The sequence below is a fragment of the Macrobrachium nipponense genome, chromosome 2, assembly GCF_015104395.2.
Source record: "Macrobrachium nipponense isolate FS-2020 chromosome 2, ASM1510439v2, whole genome shotgun sequence".
Taxonomy (NCBI): Eukaryota; Metazoa; Arthropoda; class Malacostraca; order Decapoda; family Palaemonidae; genus Macrobrachium; species Macrobrachium nipponense.
In genome coordinates this window covers 145094964-145119963 of record NC_087201.1, presented here as the reverse complement: position 1 = coordinate 145119963, position 25000 = coordinate 145094964, and the positions used below count along the sequence as shown (strand labels likewise).

At 34.6% G+C, this 25000-nt stretch overlaps 1 protein-coding gene across 3 annotated transcripts in view; it reads right to left on the bottom strand.

The window, feature by feature from the left end:
- Positions 1–15173, bottom strand: part of LOC135221049 (zwei Ig domain protein zig-8-like) — a 79059-nt gene extending 63886 nt beyond the window's left edge. For all 3 annotated transcript variants that reach the window (XR_010315859.1, XR_010315861.1, XM_064258784.1), the window contains exon 1: positions 14699–15173. The gene's annotated coding sequence lies outside the window, so the exon portion shown is untranslated. The remainder of the gene's footprint in view (positions 1–14698) is intronic.
- Between the last annotated feature and the right edge of the window lie 9827 nt (positions 15174–25000).

Below are 25000 nucleotides of genomic sequence, written 5' to 3'. Positions count from 1 at the left end.
GACCGTTTGGGTATTAGTGTGAAGACTAAAGAACATTGTTTATAATTTCAGTAACCTCAATTACACGTTTCTGTTCAATTCAGATATTGAATAGATTACATGTTTTTGTGAACATTCAAGAATTATGTTGTCTGCTTGGTAACTGATTACACTCCTATTATCTGTACCTGTTCAAGGATTTGCACACCATTTTGAAAGACCAAGAGCATTCCAGATCGCCACTGATCATTTGATATAGTTACATCTATCAAAGTTTGAAAGATGAAGCCGCAATTAAATTGTAAGTGTTTTTGTATGGTAATCCCATTAACATTCAGCTATCAAAGAAAAACATATATACAAGAAATGTATTTATGAGAGATATAACTGAATAACAATACAAAATAATTAATGATTGATGAATACACGGAACATAGTTTTCCCACAATCTAGCAAACAGACAAATACTCCGTCTGTACAGTTATATTAAATGCTAAATCTCTCGGATGACGTTCTGATACCCGTATTTTGCATGTCAGACTGGACAAATTGTTTATGTTGGTGTGTGGAGAGAGAGAGAGAGAGAGAGAGAGAGAGAGAGAGAGAGAGAGAGAGAGAGAGAATAACAGGAAGGAGTAAAACAGAACTTAATCAAATAGTTCCCTAATTCCAGGGCTCAGTAAATGTATCTTATAAAATGAGAGAGAGAGAGAGAGAGAGAGAGAGAGAGAGAGAGAGAGAGAGAGAGAGAGAGAGAGAGAGAGCTTGAAAGCGATTAGTATTAAAGGGTCATGAGAAAGTAAATTAAATTTGCGAGAAACACCTGTTGTGCTAATGCGATTTTAATCTTGGATTCATTACGGTGAGACACTGTGATATTTCCTTGTCGTTTTCTCTTGCCTGGAAGTGTCATTTTCATCATACGTCCTGGCTGATAAGCGCTATCACGACGTACTGCTCGTCTAGGTTTTGTTTTTGATGAAGAGTTTTTTAATCTTTCATGTTTTCAGTTGTATTTTATCTGTATATAAGGTACATTTCGTATTCTTGCATGTTCATGTCCAAACGAACAACAACTTTGTCCCCTAAAAGGCTTCGGGTAGCATGCATGTATGTATGCATGTATGTATATGCTATGTGTGCATAAACATACATACATACATATATATACATATATATATATATATATATATATATATATATATATATATATATATATATAGATGTATATGTATGTATGTATGTATGTATATGCACACATAGCATATACATACAGTTGTAACATACATACATCACCCACACACACACACACATACACACACACACACATATATATATATATATATATATATATATATATATATATATATATATATATAATATTCGTAGTGTGGATATGATAATATTCGTAAAGTAATTATTTTTAGGACATTACAGGAATAATTAAAAATACTGCATTATACTTGAATTGATTGAACGTGCAAGAACAATGGAATAAATAATGCAACATGATTATTTATTCCATTGTTCTTGCACGTTCAATCAATTCAAGTATAATGCAGTATTTTTAATTCCTGAAATGTCCTAAAAATAATTACTTTACGAATATTATCATATCCACACATACGAATATATATATATATATATATATATATATATATATATATATATATATATATATATATATATATATATATATATTCGTATGTTCAGTTGGTCACTTGATAACAGTTATCTGCAGTAGAATTTTTAACTGGATTGCAGAAGTTTTTCAAAATTAAGCCGATATGGAAAAAAATAATGCGGAATGCCCGTAAAGCTAAAAGGTTCATAAAACACACTTCTCTCTCTCTCTCTCTCTCTCTCTGCAAACTTTAAATGAACTGCATTGTCCTCGACGTGATACCTTGCATAAGTTATTGAAAATTAAGCTATGAAAAATGCGGAGTGCACATAACACTAAAAGACTCGTAAAACAAACTTTCGTCGTCATCTCTCTCTCTCTCTCTCTCTCTCTCTCTCTCTCTCTCTCTGCAAACTTCGAATGAACTGCATTGTCCTCGACGTGATACCGAGAGTCATCCTTCACTTCAAGGACAAGGCGATTCTCTCCTCGCAAGATTTTCTGCAAAATCTTGCTTATATGCCACGCTCATTTTTGGATGTCAGTTGTCGTGATATATCATATCAGGGACGTCACACCCACCGCTCGGTTTGATGTCCCAGTTTTGGAGGCAGGGTGAGATTAAGTCTGAAATATGAGTCTGGTGTCATGATAACTGTATATTTGCGAAAGCTATGTTAACGGTCAGATCAACGTTTAATTAGCCATATTACTACTGGATTTCTGGCACAAAATATAGACTGCAGAAACTTCCGTTGTTTCATGAATATATGCATACAATATTTGTGTACGTGTAAATGTAGTATATATTTATATATATATATATATTATATATATATATATATATAGATATATATATTATGTATGTATGTATTGTATGTTGTATGTATGTATGTCTGTATGTGTGATGTATGTATGTATGTATGTGCTTGTGTGCATGCGTATATTACCAGCTACTTGATTCACTATGATGCCCGAAGAGTGCCAGCTATGTTTTAACAGAATACATCAATTTATATATACAAAATGTGTGCACACGCATGTGTGTGTGGTTGAACATTTGTGTATCTATAATTATGCCAAAAACCAAGAGAATCTTTCAATCCAGTTTTAAATTTCCTAAACTCCGGAAATAGCGAACTCAGTATCGGGGGAAGTTCACACCAAAATTAACAGCATTGTCCAGTATATGTTTTAGTCTCCCGTCAAGTTAGCGATTGCTGCAGGAACTTGCAACGTCTGTTGCAACACGCACAACATCGTGTAACGGACATTCGGGTAAAAAATACTGAGGTAATCTTTTCCTCTAATGGAATCAAGCTGCATAATCCTGTTGCGCGTCTCCTAATTATTTTAATTTTACCCGGATGGGACTGTGGAACGTATCGTGAAATGTACAAAAAAATAAATAAATAAATAAATAAATAAATAAATAAAGGAAAGCTCTAAGGTAGGTAGACTGGAATGTATCATGAAATTTGAAATAAAAAGTCTAAGGTATAGACTATGGAACGTATCGTGATTTTTAAAATAACGAAACTCTAACTATACATTTCACCATGTTAATGGTAAAATCATTATTGTAAAATCATTATTGTAATATGTTAACATCAAGGCCAAAGTATGAAAAATTGTACCCTTACCCAAATAAAATTGTGGATGAACCACACTTGACATTACTTTTACTAATACTTAACTTTCTAAACTATTCCCTACCATGGTTAGCTAGCTAACTGCCCTCACGCTTCTTTTTTACCTATTTTACCTATCAGCTAAAAAAAAAAAAAAAATTAAAAAAAAAACTCATAGGCAAATAAATTATGGAACGTAACGGGAAATTTATGAAAGGAAAACTCTAAGACAGACAGACTGTGGCAGGTATCGTGAGACCCCAGACAAGGAAAACTTTAACTTTGCCAGACTGTAGAACGTATCGCGAAGTTTAAAATAAAGAAAACTCTATGACAGACAGACCTGAGATTATACAGAGAACTTTAAAAAAAGGAAAGCTCTAAGTCACACTGAATGTAGAGCTTATTAAATGTAAAACAAGGAAAGCTCTTAAGTCACACTGACTGTGGAACGAATCGGGAGATTCAAAATAAGGAAAACTCTCAGACAGACAGACAGACTGTGGAACGTATCATGAAATATAAAGAAGGAAAAAATCAAAACGGGAAGAAAGACAGACATACAAAAGAGAGAGGAAAAAAAAAAAGAATCGTCATCCCGGCTCTCCTGTTATTCTCAATTTCACCTCCATTGTTTTCCAATCTTCCAATCATGTCGCAACACGTCAAAGAGCATCAACTCAACTTTAAGCCGATGATAAGTTCGACGTAGGGGGGGGGGGGGGGGGGGGGGAGATAATGGGGGGTGTGGGGGGGGGGGGGGGGGGTAGCAGATTATCCGGCTCTTTCCAGAAAATCTTCGGCTCCCGGCGTTATTTGCCTGGGCAAGAACCCGGCTTTTACTCCACCATTAGACGTTCCAAAATCTTCTTCTTCTTGATGTTTCGCGAAATTTCCATGTGGGTTTGAATGTCACACATTATTCCAGAATCTTTCAACGTGAATAGATTCCCTATTTGAATTACGGGTCTGACGATAGATTCTCTCTCTCTCTCTCTCTCTCTCTCTCTCTCTCTCTCTCTCTCTCTCTCTCTCTCTTTTCTTCTTTTTTATCCAGAATTATTTTAGCTGTAGATTCGGCCTACCTCTCTGGCAGTCGGGGATTACCTCGTCGACACCTTCGGATATTGGAAAGAATGTCTGCGTGAAAGAGAGAGAGAGAGAGAGAGAGAGAGAGTGAGAGAGAGAGACAGCAGGAAATGGAAAGGGTGCTGGAGGTGGATTACTGGTAGATTTACTTGTAGTTTACCATCCCGGAGTGGACTTCGTCTTTATTTATTGAAGTGATTGAAATTAACGATATTGTATCTGACGTCCGCATTGGATACAGGACACCAAATTGAGTTAAGAGTCGCTGATATGGCATGGTATCTTCGTACTTCTGTTAGGCGTAGGCTACACTAGGTAGTTTATTATCAAAATTGTGAGCACGATTTCCTTAGACGTGAAAATCGCCAGCGAATAATAAAACAGATTTACCTTGCAAATTGTTATCGATATTTCTATCTTAGCAACAAAGTGATCAGGACCAAGTACTGCTCCCTGTGGGACGCCTGATACGACTCGAACTGGTTTGGATGGTGTTTCATTAGCTGACACCTATGCGCTTCTTTTTTTAGCTTTCTATAAAGAAAACTATTGAGGTGGCTTTGTTTGTCCGTCCGCACTTTTTCTGTCCGCCATCAGATCTTAAAAACTGCGGAGGCTAGAGGGCTGCAAATTGGAGTGTTGATCATCTGCCCTCCAATCATTAAACATAGCAAATTGCACCTCTCTAGCCTCATATGTTTTCATTTTATTTAAGGTTAAAGTTAGCCATGATCTTGCGTCTGGCAATACTATAGGGCAGGTCACCACCTGGCCGTGGCTAAAGTCTCCTGGGTCACGGCTCATACAGTATTCTACGCTTCACAGAAAACTCGATGGCGCCGAAGAAACTTCGGTATATTTTTTAGTTATTTCATTTTTTGAAGTTTATCGAGCGGTATAAGGTTTCGATATCACTCCGCGAATTTGGAATTCTAATGATCGACTATATTTGGCTCATTAGCTGTGATATCGCAGAGTTTGGTGTATCTATTAGTGCTGGTTGGTTTGGAGTTAGCTGGACTTGAGTGCTGGACAAGCAACAGTATATTTGAAAATGTTTACAATGTCATTATTTGATAAGGACTCTCGTCATAAGATGTAAATAAGTCTCTTCAGTTCTTTATTGCTTGATTTCTGTAACAGCAGAAAGAGATAGAGAGAGAAAGTTACTGCCTCGAGTTATGGAGAGATATTATTGTTTGTTCATAATTGATTTCGTGTCTCTGTTTTCATTACATTAAAAACGCTCTTTCGTTTAAACGTCCTGTTCTAGTTGAGTAGAAAATTAGTCATGTCTAAATTGAATAGTCCACTGAAATACCCACATAATCACTTCCTACTCGTTAACATAATTTAAAGATAAGTAAATTTACACGAACGTAATTTGAGGAGCCAAAATAACCTGAGAAATCTTTTCCCGTCCGCGTCTTCCTACCAGGATATTCCACATCTCCCCTCCTTACCCAACGCCCCCCCCCCCTCCCCCCCCAAAACCCCCTCTTGACCTACTGCCAAAAACCTTCCGCCCTGAGACGACACCTGGCCCTGGCGTTCTGCGTTAATTCTCAGGAGCTAAAAAAAAACAAAAAACAAAACAAACAAAGAAAAAGGGGAAAAGCAACAAAGGGTAGAGAATGAGAGGATCAGGCAATCGAATCAAATTGCATTTTCTCTCCGGTGCCTGGGCGAGCAATTATACAAATGAAATTTTCGTCCCAGTTATTGCAGTGGATGCAACTGGTTCTCTTTGAAGGCGGAATAATTTATCCGCAGTAATCAAGATTTAATCTGAGACGGCATCTTCGCAGATGCGAGATCGCTTTGGCGAAATAAGAGACGAGTTCGAGAGCAGATTGGAAACCAATTCGGATGCAGAGGGAAGCGTCATCAGCTCCTCACATCCAACATCCGATACAATGTCAACATTGTATACGGAGGACAGAAATACACAGAATAAAACACGTGCATTATCATCCAACTAAATTGCTTTGTCTGACTGAATCTTCTTTCCCAACGTTATCCGTACACTAAGAGGTCGGTTGCCTGATGCGCCTTTCCTTACAACATCAGGCATGGTTTATTACTTGGCAAACGGGTTTTTACGACCGCATGCCCTTGCTGTCATCAACCACAGTTATTGGCAGTGGCCCTAGCCTTTTACTAAAAAGTCTACCTCCAAGGCAGCAGTTTCCCCAGTTATTGGCGGTGGGCCTAGCCTTTTACTAAAAGGTCCACCTGCAAGGCAGCAGTTTCCACAGTTATTGGCCGGTGGGCCTATCCTTTTACTATAAAGTCCACCTGCAGAGCAGCAGTTTCCACGGTTATTGGCGGTGGGCCTAGCCTTTTACTAAAAAGTCCACCTGCAAGGCAGCAGTTTCTACAGTTATTGGCGGTGAGCCTAGCCTTTTACTAAAAAGTCCACCTGCGCGGGCAGCAGTTTCCACAGGTAGGCGGTGGGCCTAGCCTTTTACTAAAAAGTCCACCTGCAAGGCAGCAGTTTCCACAGTTAGGCGGTGGGCCTAGCCTTTTTACTAAAATGTCCACCTGCAGAGCAGCAGTTTCCATAGTTATTGGCAGTGGGCCTAGCCTTTTACTAAAAAGTCCACCTGCAAGGCAGCAGCTTCCCCAGTTATTGGCGGTGAGCCTAGCCTTTTACTAAAAAGTCCACTAGCAAGGCAGCAGTTTCCACAATTATTGGTGGTGGGCCTAACCTTTTACTAAAATGTAAGACTGCAAGGTAGCCGCAGTCCTTTTAGTCGCTTTTTACGACACGCAGAACCTACGGTGGTAGTATTTTTACACCCTTACCACAGGGATCTGTTTCACTAACAGCATCGGTGCAAAAAAGATTTTCATTTTTATGATCTTAAATTCGTATCATGAAAACGTATTATTAATATTATTATTATCATTATTATTGTTCTTTAAGGTCCACGCTAATATACTGATGGTAGCAGTAGTAAAATTTTATAAAACTATATAGTTTCATAAAATTTTATTATTGTGTATGTTAAAGAACATTACTTGTGCCATCGCAATTGAGATTTCTACTCATTATTATTACTATTATTATTATTATTACTATTATTATTATTAAAACCCAGAGGGCCCACTGACTTGAAATTCAAGCTTCCAAAGAATATGGTGTTCATCTGAAAGAAGCAACAGAAGGTAATAGGAAGCACAGAGGGAAGAGATCAATTATTGGAAAAGAAAAAGCAAACAAATAAAATAATAAATAGAAATGTATGAAAATTATACACTGTCATAACTCAAGGCTGCATCAGTAAAGAGAAAATATTTCAGGCAACTGTGCTATGCGTACCGTGATTCTACCGTAGTATTAATAATTAACCTTTATTATTCAGTGAACAAGAATGGTGAAATGGATATCTATTCAGAAAACCCGAACAACATTTCCGCAAAGCATAATATTTGGATCCTGCTATTATATCTGGCCACTGATTGAACATCCTATCTTTTATTCAATTTGAAATGCTTTTGAAATCACACACAACATTTACCAAAGAGGAGAGGGACTTTTATCATGAAATATAAACACACATGCATTCATGTCTTTTTTATCTTTATATATATATATATATATATATATTAGATATATATATATATATAATATATTATATATATATATAGAGAGAGAGAGAGAGAGAGAGAGAGAGAGAGAGAGAGAGAGAGAGAGAGAGAGAGAGGTAAGGACACATATCTTCTTCCATGTCAAACTAAACTACTAATCGCATTATTTTGTTATATAAATAATATAATATATATATCTATATATATATATATAATACGCATAATATAATAGACAATAATAATAATATAATATATAATATATATGTGTGTGTGTGTGTGTGTGTGTGTGTGTATGTGTGTGAGTGTATCTGTGTGTACATATATATATATATATATATATATATATATATATAATATATATATATATATATATATATTATATACACACACAGATAGGTAAGTAAATTAATACACAGATACATAGATAAACAGACAAATAGAAAACAAAAAGTATGTGACTGCCAGATGCTTTATTTTCACACATCAAAAGGGATGTTTCTTTAAAACCTTTGCAACTTTCTAATTAAACTATCTAGAATGACACGTATCATATACTATGTATTTTTCACTATTATTTTTCCATCATCATAACCATTAGCATCACGAGAAGTCATATGAGTTGACGCGAATGTTTTGAATAAGAGAACGAACCATTCATACGAAAACATAAATCATCAACAAGCCTCGGAAAGATAAACACAGCAGACATAAATCATGAAATCCCAGACTCATTACTGGAACAAACAAAGGCTCGCGACGCGAAAATTAAATGGTATCCTGACTCATTAGATACATCAGGAAACTCCTTTACCTTGAACCGAGGTGAGAGAAATGAACCCGTGCAAAATACGAAGTATTTCTGGTGATAGAAGTTCACTCTCGACGTGGTTCGGAAGTCACGTAAAGTCGTTGGTCCCGTTGTTGAATAACCGCTGGCACCATGCAACGTGAAAACACCATACAAACAAACAAGCAAAATACGAAGTTTCGTTACATCTTGCAAGAAATGAACTTTCAGCTCTTACAGTTAGATAGACCTGCTGATTTTGGCATGAAGCTGCTTTCAGTAGGTGACTGAAATGCAATGGATCAATTCTTTTAGCAAACCGTGAGAAGCAAATATAGACATTAATTATAAAGTGTACAAGTTCTATAATTAAATCGTCACTAAATGAAGGGAAAATGAAGAATAGCGCCTAAAATATAAATAAAATATCTTACAAAAAATATATCATGACTGACGATAGTAACTGTTTATGCTAATATATCACCTATTTCTATAATGGTTACTCTCTGTAATTCTATGGTGATTTAGTTCCAGCAAGGAGATAGCCGTGTTGAAAATGACCATTATCAATATCTTTCACTATTCATTAGTATCACCAATAGTCTACATTTATTGTTTAAGAGGCACTTTTTCAAAAGCTATTTCCGATATCATAAGTTGTTGCTCTGCACACTTTACTAATCAGGATATGCAAATTCAAATTTGCACCAGTTTTCCTTTACAATGAACATTCAAATAGAAAAACTCTCTCTCTTTATGTATGTATATATGTATGTACGTGTATATAATATATATATATATATATATATATATATATAATATATATATATATATATATATATATATATATATATATATATATAGAGAGAGAGAGAGAGAGAGATATTTTGTATATTTTTGTTGGATACATATATAAGTGTGTGTGTTTGTGCAAGAGGGTGCGTAGCTATATATTATTAATATATATATATATATATATATATATATATATAATATATATATATAATATAATATATATATATATATATTTATACTGTGATAATATATATATATATATATATTTATTTATTCTGCTTCTTCCGGAAAAAATTATTATTTGCTGTCTATCTTTTCCCTCTTCCAGATGCTTTTCGTGCCTCAGGTAGCAATAATGGTAATTATGATTGATGCTGAAGAAAAAGTGAAACTTCTTGTACTCGTAAAAAGTCCAGTGGCCTTTTCTTTGGTTCAGTCTACCACTTTTATCGAGTGGTTACGCTTTGACTTACATTTACGAGTTTATTAAAACCTCAGTATCTAGTTTCATAAAAGGTCAGGCCAGTAAAGCGCAAGTATACCTCCCTATGCATTTTAATCTCTCTCTCTCTCTCTCTCTCTCTCTCTCTCTCTCGCTCTCTCCTCTCTCCTTCTCCTCTCTCGTCTCTCCTTCCTTCTCCTCTTCTCTCTCCTCTTCAAATCCCTCGTCTCGTCTCTCTCTCTGTATTAGACACGCACGAGTCATTACGAGAAGAGAGCAGAGTGGGAAAATCTCATTAAAATCGAATTTAGCCGTTTTTCGTTTTTCCCTACATGTTTTCCTTGTTCGTGTCGTCTTTTTACGTCGTTAGAAGTGTGATCAGCTGTCCTTCGTTATAGTTCTTGTGGATATTTGAACTATGCAGTCATTTCATGATTATTGTATACTGTTAGAGACTAACACTGCGCAAATATCATAGGTACCTGTGTGCACTTATCAACGAGATTATATATATATATATATATATATATATATATATATATATATATATATATATATATATATATATATATATACATACATATACACATATACATATTTGTGGATATTTGAACTATGCAGTCATTTCATGATTATTGTATACTGTAGAGACTAACACTGCGCAAATATCATAGGTACCTGTGGTGCACTTATCAACGAGATTTTGATATATATATATATATATATATTTAATATGATATATTATATATATATATATATATATATATATATATATACACAACATATACATATATGTAGTGTGGTGTGTGCGTGTTTATGTATGCACGCTTAATATCCGTAAGCCCGCATATAATGATAAAAAGAATAAAACTGTTAAGAATTTCTTTCTATCCACTTGCTTTTAGTAAAACACACACACATATAATATATATATATATATATATTATATATATATATATATATATATATATATATATATATATATATATATATATATATATGCATCTCCCTTTAATAGACATAATTAGATTTAATGATTAAAACAAAATAGTGTTAATGATAAGACACACTCACTTCCCTACATTAAGTGAGGAAAATAGTAAAAGAAAATATGGTGGTATACTGACAAGTTCAAACGAAAACATCCCTTTCCATCCATCTCTTGGTTAGACGAATTCTAATTCTGTTCCTTTTTACTTTCATATAAATTTTAACAATTATTTCTCTTTCTAGAAACAGACTAAAAACGCAATGACCCATGAAATATGACCAACGGCTCTGCAACGCTGAAGTACCTGGATTACCAAACCCAAGTAAGTGGTAATATTTTCTGTTGGCAAATGCCTTCTTCAAGATCACTGGATGTGGGGTTCAATTTATAAGTTCTAAAATATATTTATAAATAGTTCAAAATCAACAATGAAATCAATTCTGATATCAATTCAAAATCAATTTAGAATTAGTTCTAAAATCAATTCAGAAAGGTCTTTGAAGAGAAAAACGAGCCATAATAAGAATATAATAATAATAATAATAATAATAATAATAATAATAATAATAATAATAATAATAATAATAATAATCGTCATCATCATCATCATATTTCCTCTGAAGTTATATGTGTAGTAAGTGCTTTTCTATGCAATTGTATGCAATTATAACTTGTTACGGTGTTTTGTCCAGCTCTCATTCTATATATCGGTTCTGAATATCATAATTTAGTGGATGCCGTCCTTATCAATGCATGTTTTAATCTCCAAAAATGTATAATACATAACCAGTCATAATATAAGTTTATTTTTATTACGCGTAATTTCTTAAAATATGCCTTCAGCATTACAGAAGTATTTTACATTAGCAATCTAAATTTCAAAGTATATAGTTGCTATGGCAATAGGCACATCTAACACCGTGTCGTTTTTGTCTTCGAATCATTCTCATAAGGGATTCGTTACGTCTTTAGGCCTAACAAGGACATCGTGTTGTAAAAATTTCTAGAGTTATTACCATACATAATAAGTGAAATAAGGAAAGTATGAATTTCTTAGCATTGCAATTATGACCAAAGGATGCCTTGATATTTCTTAGGCATGTCTTTTACTTCCTTACTAATACATTTTACTGACTGTAAGTACTATAAGGTAGTTTCCAAAAATTTACGCTGCTTTTCAGTATAATTCATACTCTTACGTTAAGAAATTTTCAAAAGAATGAAAATATTGGCCTTCAGTGCACTAGGACATTTGTTGAGCTTTACTGCCACGAATATCACAGCAGTTTATAGACTGATGCTTATTGAACTAAAATACATGTTTATCCTTTTATTATTAGCTTCTTTTTCTTCTTTTTTGGGGGGAAATACCACAGTGACACAGGTGGGACTTGGCAACTTTCCTTCGCCTCTCGTAGTCGTACAGTGTAGTGAATATCGAGTCTTTGTCACCAGAAATCCAGAATTGCTCTTTTAACTCTTTAAAATATTGTAATCATAGAAATACACTCCTGCCTTCGGACACTAGTACCACGCTCAAAGTATAGCAAGAAACACTCTATAAGAAATCCATTCAGCGATCTATTGGACAATATACGTACAGTAACTGTTGCCGTGACATAGTTGTCTCCTAGGAACTTTTTTTGGCTTTATATTTCTCTTGATCAGTTGTTTTTCGAATTATACAGAGAAATCAATACAAGAAAGTCATGTGCAGATATGTTAGAATTCGCGAGCGGTTCTGCAGAAAGTTATCTTCGACTCCGTTTAGTCTGAAATACATTGCCAAAGATAATTCAACACGTATCTGTCTTTATTATTTACAACCACGGCACATGAATGATAGACATAATTATTATAGAATATATATTTTGAATATATATATATATTATATATATATATATATATATATATATAGAGAGAGAGAGAGAGAGAGAGAGAGAGAGAGAGAGAGAGAGAGAGAGAGAGAGAGAGAGAGAGAGATGTATATATTCATATATACATATATGAATGTACATACACGGCACTTATATATATGTATATATATTATATAGATGTATTTATATTCATATAAACATATATGGACATATATAGATTATTATATATATATATATATATATATATATATATATATATATATATGTGATGTGTGTGTGTGTGTGTGTGTGTGTGTGTGTGTGTGAATGATTAGTTAAGTAACTAATCATTCACATCAGCTTTCCCCTGAAAACGAATCCAGTTAATCTAATCAACCATTAATATATTTTTTTCCAGGGAACAGATCGCGAATATAATTTGCAGATATTTATGAACGCTCATATTATTAGAAAATTACACATCATTAGTTTTAATGCCGCTTGAGTTCCTATCTTTCCTGTGATAATCATTAGCATAAAAATTTTCAGCATCAGGTCGTTTCAATTTCATTTTATCAGAGCCCCAACTCTGCTACAGTTTGCGCACATGAAGCGAGCCTGGACATTACCATGCTTCTCATATATATATATATATATATATATATATATATATATATATATATATATATATATATATATATATATACTGTATATATATATGTATGTATGCACATATGTAGTATTTTTATATCTATATATATATACATATCTATATATATATATATATATATATAATATTTACCATGCAAAGTTATTTGCAGTCACAATGAATGATTGCAGCATTTAAGTTTATTTTTAATTACAAAACAAGGCAATTTCTCTAGGTGCCAACGCGAAGAAATTAAAGTTACTGATTTCCTTTTATTTTTTTTACAGTCTTAACGATTATTAGAAGCTGTGAATAATAATGGAGTACCATTTACTAAGGAGTACTTGGAAGTTTACAAAAATGTTTACGTGTACGATTTAATTAGACGTCCTGAGATTAAATACGAAGTTTAATTCATCAGCAATTTTATCGTCTCCTTGGAGGTAATTAATTCGAAGGGCAATCTTTCTCTCTCTTCTTGTTGAGAAAATAAATTTTCCAAGAATTCATGATATCCCGCTTTTGTTTATCAAACAATGGTATTCAAAGGGAGGTAATTCTATGTGATTAATCTGACCCAGACAGCAAGTGATTGAAAGAAAGCAGATTAAGGAAATGTATCTTAGTGAATGGATAATTTGTCCCTGCAGAATTTGTTTAGATACTAATTGAACTGCAGTCTTAAAAGCAACAGAACTTCATAGCAAGATTTAATTTAATTGTTTGGATATTCAATTTCTTCTTATTTATTGTGCATTTTCTTAAAAGAAATAAAACTGGGGTTCTCCTTATAATCTTTTCAATTAATACAGCGTTTTGTAATTTGCTTTGGGATTCATTGGAAGAATCAAGCTGTTTTGGCATTTAAAATGTTGGCAAGAATTGTTTTCCCTCTCTCTTGTGAAATAAATAAATATATAATGAATAAATAAAATAATTGAATAAATATCACAATATACTAGATTTAAATATATATATATATATATATATATATATATATATATATATATATATATATATATATATATATATATAGATATTATATTTGTGTGTGTGTGTGTGAAGGTTTGAGTCTGTACATGACTCTACATTGCACGTATCATTTTATTCATGACAAACAAATTTATGGTATAATTAATATCTCCTGACTGACGTATATACATATAATAAAGTGTTTAAGTCTTCATAATTTAACACATACTTTAGTGAGGAAAAGATCAAAACATGCAATAAAGCAGCTATAAATATTTTTTATACTTACTATAAATGATGTTTAGCTTGCTAAGATCTCATGCTAACTTGCACAAGTTATTACGAGAACTTTGTGCAATATAAAAAAAAACTAGATGAAGAAGAACATTAGATATAGTTTAATATATATCTATATATAGACATTAACCCACGAAGAACAACACAAAAAAGAAGTCTTTAGACTTTATCGACACTAAACATTCCAGGCTAAGTTCCAGAAAAGCTACTTGCAATGTCAGAACACTCATAACAGGCGTAAAAGAAAGTTTTTTTTATCTTTTTGAAATGAACTCTTTACTCTCGGTGAACAGAGAGGAAAAATAGTTATCTATAGCATATCAACATCGATATTCTATAATTATGACGAATAACGACACAAAGAAGAAGTTTTAGAAAGTTAAAGTCACTTAAAAGATTTCTGGGGAAGACGGGCCAGAGCTTGGAGAGCCTGTTCGTACACGTCGTGCCCGTACGGCCGACAGAGCAACACTGAGTCTGGCTGGCACTCTGGTCTCGACTTGCAGCGATCGGACGTCGAATTGCGCGACTCCGGTGGGTGCCATCTTCCCTCCAAAGATGGCGCCATAGGTATCTCTTCCCCGGAGAAGAATTCTATTCGAGGGATATTTACCGTTACACTTTACTTCGCTTGTTTAAATCTCCTATGCTAATTTATGTTAAGATCTAGGCGTCTTGTGAATCAGGATGATGAATACTAAAATTATTTGGAATAGCGGCGGATTCTCGCTCTTCAAATATGATGGAATGAATTAAAGAGGAGAAATCAGACCATGAGATTTGTAATCAAAAATTTAAAATGGGGCAGGCGAAGACGATCCGGTGACAAGGACGAAATAAAATGATATCCATATGTGATATGCAAATATCACACACACACACACACACACACACCATATTACAATATATAATATATATATATATATATGATGTGTGTGTGTGTGTGTGTGTGTGTATATATATAAATATATGTTATATATATATATTTATATAATATATATATATATATATATATATATAAATACATGTATATGTATAGTGCAAAAATTCACGTTTCTGCGGAAAACTTCCACCAAATAACATGCACGTACGAAAAAGGTTAATCAACAGCGGCGTATTGACATTGATGCCTGTTTCACTCCATCTATCCAGCACTTATGAAGTGAGTCTTCCTGTCATGATTCCTCTTAACCACTCCGAAACGTGTACGGTTATTACTAATCTGTGGTCCCAGGAATCAAACCACCTTAAAACAATGGAATCAACCCTCATATCTGTTGTAACCCATGTATCCCGTCAGCGAATCGCCATATTCTTACTCTTTCTATTCCTATACGACATATTTTATTATATACTACAATGGGCGTTATGTCTGTCCGTCCGTCTGTCATTCAATCACGGCCAAACGGCTGGTCCGATGGGCCCTCAGATGATTTATAATGGGGTTTCATCCTACCTCCCCCCCTCCCACCTCCGAAGGGGGTTGGAGTGAGAAGGGATTCCCTGAAAAGGAGCTGGTTCTCCCCGTGAAACGGGGCTGGTTATGTCCGTAGACTTAGTTACTTTACGAATTTGTCATGCTTAATAGTTAAGACACTAGCGAGTCATTTATATGAAGCAGCAGATGAATATGCTATTAGTAAGGATTGGTAAATTGCTAGTGTAAACAATTAATGTTGGCTACTTCAACCTTATTTTCTTGCGTTCACTTTCAACACGTGTACTTCTGTTCTATTGGGAAGAGTTGACTCAACAGTTCCTTCATTCGATCACATATGCACCTAAGTAGACATTCCAAGTCTCCCCTTCATCCCTTGCACACATCCTGTAATCTTCCTTCCTTCATTCAACTATCCTGCAACTCACATCTTGTCATATCCTTCTGTTATCCGTTATTTACTCCCAAAGACTCATTCACATCAACCAATTTCAATTTTTTAACCCATATTAACATTCATTGGTCCATCCAGACACTTTCAAAATCCTTCCATTTCCATTGTTATATTAGTAATCTTTCATTCAAATTCCCACTTTTCATGTGACCCCATCTTGGAATTTTGCAAGCTCTTCGTTTCCTCTCTATCTGCACAGGTTTCTTGAATACTAGATGAAATTTCCCCAGTTTTCTTCATATATGGTTGCATTAAGTTCCTACTGCTCACCCTTGGCTTGATTATATTTACTATTATGTCTTTAAACCAGTTCAGTTTAAAGATATTTCGCTCTTAACTCTCACTTCAATCAAATAATGATTAGATATACCTCCATCCACTCCTCTCCCTATTGCACCCATCAGTTTGTTCTGTCTGCTACGCTGTACTAGCACATAACCTAAAAATACACATTTCTCTGTCTTCAGTATTATACTTTGAATACTGAGCAATTTCAACATGCATGATCCTTACCAAACACATTTCCACAAAAATTTTCATCATTCTCATTTACTTAAGGGAACCCTATACATACCAACAGCACCATATCTTTATTTGCCAACTTCTACCTATGGATTTAAATCCCCAGCAGAACTAAGCAGACACAAAAGAATTCAGACTCTTTCAATCACATTGTTCTTAATTTCTAGGCCGCACATAATCACCATCATAATTTTTCCCCTGCCAGACTCCAGCCTACCCATGCAATCCTCGAAGTAACACTTTTGTACATCATTACATTTTTTCATAATTACATTTTTCATCCTGCCACGCCCCACCTTACACACACACACACACACACACACATGCAATCCTTAGATTAACACATTTATAATCTCTCACCCATACTCAGGGCTTTCCTGACAATGTAAACGCTACCCTTCCTATAGCTCCACACCTTTTCAGACGAAATTAGTCTTTCCTTTTTTCCCATTCCAGCTCACATATATATACATACACACACAGGCTATATTATATATATATATATATATATATATATATATATATATATATATATATATATGTGTATATATATATCACACACCTTCCACCTCACGAAGTGCCAAAACCTCCGGCTTACTCTCCTTACTTTAATCACCATTCATTTCTTGTCTTCTGCACCACTTTTATAGATATTCCTAACCCCAATATTTTTAACCAGTCTCTGACTTTTGTTTTGTCAGCACACGGTATGAGGTTTGCAAATCCATGACCCGTTTTTTTTTTTTTTTTTTTTTTTTTTTGTTTTTTTTTTGCCGTGACCCTAGGTTCGGTTAGGTTTAGGTTAGTATGGGTTGGGTATGTTAACAGGGTGGTACTTATATTGTAATCTGGGTGTGGGAAACAATGCTGGTTGTTTGCAAAAGAAATTCCCATGTTTTAGTTTTTTTAATATATGGCGTCCCTCTTTCTCAGGGAAGGCTGTACTCGGTTACAGTTCGGGAATATGCGACCCTTAAACTCCAAGGAATATATCATTGTTACTCAATATATATATATATATATATATATATATTATATATATATATATATATATATATATAAAATGATATATAAAGTAGTATCTTTCTTATTCTTTTCACTTCAGATCCAGAATTTGCTGCTTTCCCAGAAACATACGAACACACACACCACACACCTGTATATATATATATATATATATATATATATATATATATATATATATATATATATATACAGGTGTGTGTGTGTGTTTGTTTCTGGGAAAGCAGAAATTCTGGATCTGGAGTGAAAAGAATAAGAAAGATACTACTTTATATATCATTACGGGGCAGCAATAGTTTTAACTAGGGTGTCGGTGTCCCGGATAGAAAAATACTGATCATTACTTAGTATTCATTACCAGACTACCTAGTTTTGCTTTCAGTCTTCTAATTCAAGCATGGTCTCATTCAATGAAGCCCCCAACACCCACCTTGAGCAGAAAATTCTCATATGTAATAGAAAATAACTTTGGAAGGCAAATCCAAGCGGGAGTTTTACCGAAATCATAAAATCCGTGAAATCTCCCTTTGAGGAAACGTTAAGAAAAATCTATACAAAAAAAAGGTCCAAATGAGACTAATTACCATAACGTAATGAGTCAACAGACATGACGTTTTTAATTTATGGAAATGTGAACGCTCGCCTGGTCGATTTCAAAGCAACAAATTGCATTAGACGCGCAAATGATTCTCCGGAGGGAATACGAATTTGGACAACGACCGTTTCCATGTCTAATGAGGCGAGATGCTCCGTGATCACGAAGACCACTGGTTCCACTGACCGCTCTCATTAGTTAATCATTTCGAAAATTAACAAAAACACGAAAATCTCCTCCGGTGTTATCGGTGAGTCCTGCCTTCGCGAAATCGGTATCTATCGCTTTTGCAGAAAAATAACAGCCCTGCCTTTTGTCAAAGCAATTTTATCGTTAACGAAAGCACATCTCTCTTGCAGAAAAATAACAGCCCTGCGTTTTGGGAATTTGGATATATTTTGAAAATGCAATTTTAACATTCAAGAAAGCTTATCGATTTTGCAGAAAAATAACAGACCTGCGTTGTGAAAAATTCAGTGTATTTTGAAAATGCAATTTTGTCGTTCATATATTAGAATTGAAGGAAATAAAATCTGGAATGAAATACAGAATTTGGGCTAAATGCCAAGTGCTGGGACCTAAGAGGTCATTCAGCGCTTTTGCCAGGAAAAATAATAAACCTCTATTTCAAAAAAATCAGTGTGCTTTAAAAATGCAACTTCATCTTTCACAAAAGCGCATCGCTTTCCCAGAAAAATAACAGAGATTTTTAAAAGTTTGGTAATATTTTTTTTGAAATATCGCTTGTATTTATGCTGTTATAAGGCGTTCTGGGAGAACTTGCTTCCCGAAGGCGATTACTTTGTGGAATCAGCTGATTTAAGCAGAATACACTGAATTTACTGGCTCTTTTTTTCACTCTCGTTCGTGCTCCCCCCCCCCCCCCCCCCCCCCCCCCGCACCTCTCTCTCTCTCTCTCTCTCTCTCTCTCTCTCTCTCTCTCTCTCTCTCTCTCTCTGCGTGTGTGTGTGTGTTTATCATTCTTTTCCTCAATCATTTTCCCGCTACATGCCAAATTTACTGAGAGTCTCTTGATCTCTTACTAATGAAAATAAACAACCCCTTAATTAGCAGGCGCATCCGAGAGCTTACATTTGTATACTTTCCATTTTCAGTCTTTCGCTAAATTCCAACTCAAGAGAACCTCTGCTGAGTATCACTGCTTCTAATTATTTGTAAAATTTAGTGTTGTTCATCCTGTCTCCATCTAATGTTAAACCGCCGTCAAAAACTTGTATAAAACCCGTCGGTAAAACCTTCTTCGACAAAATCTTCAGTTGTCCGAACTTGCAGAAAACATTCAACATGATATACAGGTATACGTTGATTATTCTGGTACACCAGGTAGCCATTAAGTAGGCTCATCGTGGCCTGAAATGACTAACTCGGGCACAAACTGTTGTCCTTTAACAAACGCTTACGAAAATAATTATAAAAATTATTCTAAAAGAAAGGCACCAGAAAGAGTTATTCTTTAAGTCCTTGGCTATCTGAATAAGGTATTTAAGATCCCTTAAACTGAAAATTACCTGCGGGGTGGGCCAGGGTTTAATTTGGCCTTGTGGGTAAGAACTGGAAGTACAAAGATTTTGAATAATAGAGAGAGAGAGAGAGAGTCCATTTTACTAAAATAAAGACATTGTTTCATCATACATTCTCATTTTAACTGAAATACCTAATATCAGATGCCTTTTCTTTTATGCGGCATTTTATCCCAGAATATTAATACCACATTCCCCTGTATACTTACTTCATGACACCGTGTCTGTATCGCACGCTTTCCAACAATTTTAACGTATCTTTACCCGATGTTAGAGTGACTGGTCAAATTCCTCAACACTCGGTCCGAATTGAACAGTAGTAAATCATTATTTTGCTTAAAGGATACTGAAATAAAAGTGATACCGTTCCATGGGCTAAGTGATAGATGCTATTGAGTTAGTTTCCTTCTGAAAACTTTAGCAAAGTAAAGGTAGATTTTCACGATTTAGATATTTTACGTGCTGTTGAAGTGGTGGTAACAAGGCAGTTAATAAACTTGATACCCACTTGATCGATTTGACACAATGGCGCACACCATCTCAACACACACGCAAGCGCGCGCATCCGCACCAAATCAACGAAGTCATGTATCGTTATAACTGGCAGAACTCGGAGTGGAACCCCTTAATAAATCATAATCGTTTTCCTGGCATGAATTCCCATACGTCGTCTGCTATGAGACTCCCAGCGTCGGTTCTTACACGATAACAAATGGACCGGCCAATTCTTATATACTACTGAAAGGGACGTTTGTGTGTGTGTATTTGTGTGTGTTGCGGGGTGTAGGAGGGAGAATGATTTACAGGGTGTCCATAAAGTCCCAGTACCATTCTGAGCAATAAATACTTGTAATGATAATGGGACTTTATGGACACCCTGTATTTCATTTATATTTAACACTAATGGGAGTTATGGTACTTACGAACTGAACCAAAATAGGAGCATATCCGTTTGGCTATATTCCATAGAACTTCAACTACGACGTATTACATTCACGCCTTGCATCTATGTAAAGTCAACGTCCCTATGTTGTATGGGAACCACAGTGTCACACTAATAGATTCCCGATGGACTCAATTCCCATCACTGCTGAACAGTGGCCCCGCAGCTGATGTAATTTCATCAGGGACTTTAATGGTAGTTTAAAATTCCCTCGCCGTGCCTTGCCTTTCGTGGTATTCACAGATACGTATATTATTATTATTTTTATTTGTTATTCCTCTCTATATATTTATCTTGTCTCTTATATCATACTTCTCTTAGCATTGTCTCTCCCCTCGTTTTAACAGCGAAGGTAACTTTATTATAGAAGCATTTGTCTTTATACTTTCAATTATATATATATATTATATATATATATATATATATATATATGTTATATATATACATAATCATATCTATATACATAAGTTAAGTATATCTTAGTTTAACAGACCATCTCTCCAAGGGCTGGTTCGAACGATTATATTGATATATTTCGTGACTAGGAACCAGTTGGGATCCGAACCACATTATATCGAGAAATGAATTTCTAATCAACAGAAATAAATTCTTCTCATACCTTGTTGGCAGAGCGGGGAAGCGAACTCGGACTACCAGATCGGTAGGCGACCATGTAACCCGCTCGTCCAACGGGAAAACTCTATATATTATATATATATATATATATATATATATATATATATATATATATATATATATATATTACACGTATATATAATGTGTGTTTGTGTGTATATACATACATAATATTTGTGTGTATATATACATACATCCTTTCAATATCTCTCTTTATAAACAATCTCCTCTCCTAGAGGACAATTTTCTCCTCGACGCTTCTACTTTTTGTTCTTAATCTTTTTTGTGTTGAAGTTTTTTACCCGAAGATAATCTCATCAGGAGAAGCCTCCTGGTAGATTAATGACCCTTTTGGCTTATGTCATGTGACCGTTTGTCTCTCCCCTCACTTCCTTTATCCCCAATAACCTCTCCTATTTGAGGAGGTGGATCTTTGAATCATCACTTTTGTTTTTGTTTTTTTGTTTTTTTGTTTTTTTGTTTTTTTTACTTTCCTTTTGGCTCTGGAAAGCTGAGGAAAAATAATTGGCCGTCTGGTGATCTATCAGAGGAAACGTAGATATTTAATTAAAGTGCACCTAGTACATATACACAAAAGCTGTAGAATCACGTTCAAAATTATATATATCTATATATATATATAATATATATATTTATATATATATATATATATATTTGTGTGTGTGTGTGTGTGTGTGTGTGTGTGTAAATACATATATGGATATATAAGTACCTATTATATATATCCACATATAATATAATATAATATATATTATATATATATATAAATATATATATATATATATATATATATATATATATATATATAGTATATATATATATATATATATATATATATATATATATAGTAGAAAGAGAGAGAGAAAGAGAGAGAGAGAGAGATGTATGTATAAGTGCATTCGTAAAAATATAATCAAAAGCGATCGCAACATGAATCAATAGAGTTGTATTCCAACACAAAATCTATGGTAATGTTGAAGTAATATCCATTCAAAAAAGAAAAAAAACAAGCTTACGGAGGGACAAATGAAAACGAAATAAGAAAATATTCCCGTGTGGTTTTTTGGACCAATTCTGGAATATCCAAACACTGAGGAAGAGATGACGAAGCATGAAATATGGGGAAATCTAGTTTTGGAAAACTCATAAAGTGAAAGCTCGCTTTCACCGAGGGAATGTATATTATGAGTAATTACACTGAGAGAGAGGGAGAGAGAGAGAGAGAGAAATCTGTGATAGTGTTGATGATTTTATATCTGTGACAGCCAAACCACGCTATATAAAAACAACTTTTTTGTTACAAAACTATAAGGATATAAAATGCAATATTTTTACGACTTCGACATAAAATAGATATTGATACAACAATATCAAATGCTTTTCTGCTCCTACGATGTACGTTTCTGTACATTTATAACAATATTAGGTCAACAGAGAATACCGAACATTGTCACAGAATTGATGGTAACATGACATGAAGAGTAACAGCCGCTATCGTCATCTACCTCCTATTGCAGATTCACATCAACCGTGCATGTGATGACTAGGCCAGTCCCTTACGACGCTCCTGATTGGGTGTTGATATGCCTATCATAGGGCTGGAAACTCTCAGTCTCTCTCAAGAGTTCACATAGGCAGGATCTATGTTCCACCTCTCCTGAGGGATACGTCTCTCAAAAATATCCCTCAGAAGAGGTGGAACACACATCCTGCCTATGTGAACTCTCTTCTGTAGCAGAAATACATCACTCCAAAAACGGAAAGTGAATATAAGATCTAATCTTAATAGTAATTCTTTTCATGAAAGCTACAAACTCAGGTTTGGAAATAACAAAAATAGCTTCCTTCAAAAATAGAATATGAAAATAAACAAGTAAAAAGTACACCGAAGTTTCTTCGGCGTAATCGAAACTCTCAGCCATGACCCATGAAACTTTTACCCACGGTAGTGGCCTAAGTTTTTGCTAGTTTTAACTTTAAATAAAATAAAAACTACTTAGGCTAGAGGGCTACAATTTGGTATGTTTGATGATTGGAGGGTGGATGATATACATGCCAATTTGCAGCCCTGTAGCCTCAGTAGTTTTTAAAATCTGAGGGCGGACAGAAAAAGTGCGGACAGACACACAAATAGCCATCTCAATAGTTTTCTTTTACAGAAAACTCAAACCCATCCAAACATATAGTCCCTTTAAACAAAGCCACAAACTCTGTTTTGGGAGTACCCTCGCCTGAGGAGGGCAGGAACCCGCAGCTAATTGGTTACCGTCGAGTATCTCGGCTACGAACCGCGACAGGAATCTTAAATTCCGTGAGATATTGCCAATCGGGGGAAACGAAACTAATCGGAGTGGACCATTTCCACAGCTCTTTGGCAGGGAAGGAGGCTCGTTGCAGACGGGGTCTCCTGATTAAGTATGGAACTTTTCTTATGTCTCGACAGCGAGACGAATGAGGAAACCATAAAGGAGGGAATAAGTAGAATGTCACGTCGAGGAAACGGGAGAGAGTGAGAGGAGAAAAGTGATCGATTGGGTGATGGAATGACCTTTTAAGATAATTGGGTGACTTTTGTTAGATAAACGTCATCAAAACTTTCTAATTAATAATGGTGAAAATTATGTTTTTGTTAGTAAATTTCTTAAAAATTTTGGAAAGATAGGTTGTAGGCGTTATATCCTCATACAACAGTCATATTGCTAAATATGTAGCAGTATATCTGAGCCAGGATCTAAGTGACATATAAATGTTATAAAAAATATAGTTTCATTACACTATTACTCTTTGGTGCAACGATAAAGGTATTTTCCAAAAAAAAAAAAAGAAAAAAAAAAGTAATCTTTTAACTTTTATTCCAGAAAACACCTGGAAAGGGGATTTACGTTAGGAAAAGGTCAAAACTATTGCAGATGTAATAACAAAGAAAACTAACAAAGACATATCATTTCAGTTTAACCGAAAGGCGTCAACGAATTATATTTAAATTATCTCTTCTGCATCAACAGATTGACCTTGGTAAATCCATTTCTCAGTTATTCTTACTATTTTTCCTGTTAGAAAGACTAAGGTTTCCTATATTTTTCCCAAGAATGACTAAATTTTCCTACATTCTTCTCTAGAA